The sequence below is a fragment of the Manis pentadactyla genome, chromosome X (assembly GCF_030020395.1).
Source record: "Manis pentadactyla isolate mManPen7 chromosome X, mManPen7.hap1, whole genome shotgun sequence".
Classification (NCBI taxonomy): Eukaryota; Metazoa; Chordata; class Mammalia; order Pholidota; family Manidae; genus Manis; species Manis pentadactyla.
The window spans coordinates 115887423-115891099 of NC_080038.1; positions in this window are offsets into that span (position 1 = coordinate 115887423).

Below are 3677 nucleotides of genomic sequence, written 5' to 3' on the forward strand. Positions count from 1 at the left end.
TTCCTTCTACTAGCTTTTTTTTTCTTTTTCCAGTTCATTTATGTATAGGGTTAGATTGCCTTTTTGAGGTGTTTTTTACTTCCTAAAGTAGGAATTTATCACTGAAAACTTTCCTCTTAGGACTGCTCTTTCTGCGTCCCCAAAATTTTGGACCATTACATTTCTCTTTTCATTTTTTCCCACTATTTGATTTCCTCTGATTTCTTTGATGACTCATTGGTTGCTTAGCAGCATGTGTTTAGTCTCCATGTGCTTTTGGATTTTTTTCCCCAGTTTTTTCTTATAATTGATTTCCACTTTATACCACTGTGGTCAGAAAAGATGGGTTTTATTATTTCAGTTGTCTTCAATTTATTGAGAAGGCTTTGTGGCCTAACATGGTTTATTCTGGAGAATGTTCCATGTGTACTTGAAAAGAATGTGTATGCCACCTTTTGCTGCTACAATGGTTTTTATGTATCCCTTAAACCATTTGGTCTAATGTGTCATTCAAAGCCACTGTTTCCTTGTTGATTTTCTGTCTGGATGATCTACTCGCTGATGTAAGTGAGGCGTTCAAGGTTGTTACTATTTTTGTATTGCTACCTACTGCTCCTTTTATGTGTTAATATTTGCTTTATATATTTAGGTGCTCCTCTATTAGGTGCATAAATATTTGCAGTTGTTTTATCTCCTTGCTGCATTAAACCCTTAATTATTCTATAATATCCTTCTTTGTCTATTTTTAGTTTTTGTTTTACAGTCTGTGTTGTCTAATATAAGTATTGCTATTACAACTTTTTTCCATTTCTATTTGCATGGACTGTCTTGCTTCCCTTCAGTTTCAGGCTGTATGTCTTTAGGTCTGAAGTGATTCTCTTATAGGCAGCAAGTACATCAATCTTGCTTCTTAATCCATTCAGTTACCCTGTGTCTTTTGGATGGAGCATTTAATCCATTTATATTTAAAGTGATTATTGATAGGTATGTACTTATTGTGATTTGGATAAATGTTTCCTCGTTGTTTTTGTTGCTCTTCTCCTATATTTCCTTCCTCTCATTTTCTTTCCTTGTGCTTCATGATTTTATTTACTGTAATGCTTGGACTTCCTTCTATTTCTTGTGTATGTGTTATAACTTTTTGATTTGTGGTTACCATTGGGTTCTTGTTTGTTATCCTATGAATGTAACAATTTATATTATGTTGATGGTTACTTAAGTTGGAGTGCATTCTAAAAGCACTACATTTATTACAGCTCCTCCTCTACATTTTATGCATGTGACGCCTTCTTTTACACCCTTTTATTTATTGATTCCTTTAACTAATTTTTACATGTAATTGATTTTACTACATCTTTCTTTTTGACCTTCATACTAACTTTTAAGTAATTGTCCTACAAAGTACCTTGGCTATGCGTTTGCTTTAACCAGTGAAAATTTTCTGTTTCGTAATCTTCTTGCTTCTAGTTAGGTTCTTTACCTCTTAGAGAAGTCCTTTTAACATTTCTTGTAAGGCCAAATCAGTAGTGGTGAAACTTGTTTAACTTATATTCACCTGTGAAGCTGTTTACATCTCCTTCAATTCTGAGTGATGATCTTGCTGGCTAGAGAATTCTTGGGTGCAGTTTTTCTTTTTCCTTTTAGCACTTTGAATAATATATCATGCCACCAGTTCCTAGCCTGTAGGGCTCCTGATGAAAAATCAGCTGATAGCCTTATGGGCATTCCCTTGTAGGTATAACTTGTTGTTTTTCTCTTGATACTTTTAAGGTTCTCTCTTTTTTCTTGATCTTGGATGCTTTAATTATTATGTGTCTTGGTATGGACTTCTTTGTGTTCATCTTGTTTGGAGCTCTCTGTGCTTCCTGGACATGAAAGACTATTTCCTTCCCCAGGTTAGAGAAGTTTTCAGCTATTATTTCCTCAAATAATTTTTCTACCCCTTTCTCTCTCTCTTCTCCTTCTGGACTCCTACAATGAGAATGTTAGGACTTTTGATGTTATCCCAGAACTCTCTTAACCTATCTTCCTTTCATTTCATTCTTTTTTCTTTCTTCTGCTCAGTTTATGAGTTCTTTCCATTAATCTATCTTCCAAAGTGCTGATCTGTTCTTCTGCATCTTCTAGTCTGCTGTTCACCCCCTCTAGTGTATTTTTCATTTCATTTATTATATTCTTCATTCTTGTTCTTTTTAGATTTTATATCTCTTTTTTTTGAACTCTTTAGAGTTCGTCCATTGTTCTCTCAATTCTGGTAAGCATGTTTATAACCATTGTTTTAAAGTCTTTTTCAGATAGGTTGGTTACCTCTGTTTCCTTTAGTTTTTGTTTCCTGGAGTTTTTTCCTGCTCTATGGTTTGGAACATATTCTTCTGTCTCCTTATTTTGTTTGACTCTCTGTACTTGATTCTCTGAATTAGTTGGCAGAGATTTCACTCTCGGTCTTGAAGGATTGGTGTTGTGTAGGAAGGTCCTGTGGGAGAATGCATGTGCCTGGTGGTTTTGGCTGGCTGGAGGCCAACTGAACATGAGATAGGCTTGTCATGCTGCTGGGGCTCCCAAGACATGGTCCCAGGGTTATGATCTGTGGTGCCCAGTTGGATGGACTACTGGCTAGTGTGGCACTGGTAGAGTCTGTCCTGAAGAGGGAGATGTGGTGAGTCAGTGGTGTGTCAGAGATGCACTCCAGGAAACTCCCAGATTGGCACCCACTGAGTCCACTGTACCACCCAAGGGCCAGTACATCCTCTGGACTGATCCAGGGAATCCAGGGTCATTTCAGCCATGTCCCACTGGCAGGGTAGTGACAAGCCCTGTGCTCCCTCATCCATAGGTTGTGCATATTCTGGACTGCTTTCGGAAACTCTGTGTTCATTGCCACATTGGGGGAGCAGGTGGTGACAAGCCCTGTGCAACCTCCCCAGTGGCTCCGTGTGTACTATGGGGATTTCTGTGGAACTCTGGGTTCATTGCTGGGTCTCTACTGGCAGGGCAGCAGCAGGTCCCTTGTGAACTCACCTACTGTCCTGTGCATGCTTTGGCCTGCTCCAGGGATTCCAGCATCAACACTGGCCAGGTCCTCTTGGTGGAGCAGCTGTAGTCCCTTGCACACTACCCGTTGGGCTGGGGGTGTTCCTGGTCACACTGGTGGTGGTTGAGTGGGTGAATATCAGTGGGCAGCTTGGTAGACTATTGGATATACAATAGACGTAATTGTGTATGGGTGGGGGCTGAGAAGCTGCCTAGACTGAATCTGAAATTCGTGTGTGTGCCCAGATCTCGCTCCTCATAGTTTTATGATGTGCAGAACGAATGCAAACAGTCATGCTGGCCAGCACCTCCGAAATCAGAGTGTGTTCCAGCACTTCCCTTGCCATGTAGCAGATGCTTTAGTTCTGGAAATTGGGTGCTTTCACTATGGTCTGGATGCACTTTAAACTGAAGGGCTTTTTTCTTGCACCCCAGGTCAGGGAATCTGTGTCTGGCTCTCTCATTCATATTCAGGTTATCAAGGAGATAGATGCACGCCCCTGTTCACTAAAGCATTATTCACAGTGGCCAAGGTATGGAAACAGTCCAGGTGTCTGTCGTGGATGAATGAATAAAGAAGATGTAGTATATTTAACAATGAAATACTGATCAGTCATTAGGAAAAAAAGAAATCCTGCTATTTGCAATAACATGGATGGACCTTGAGG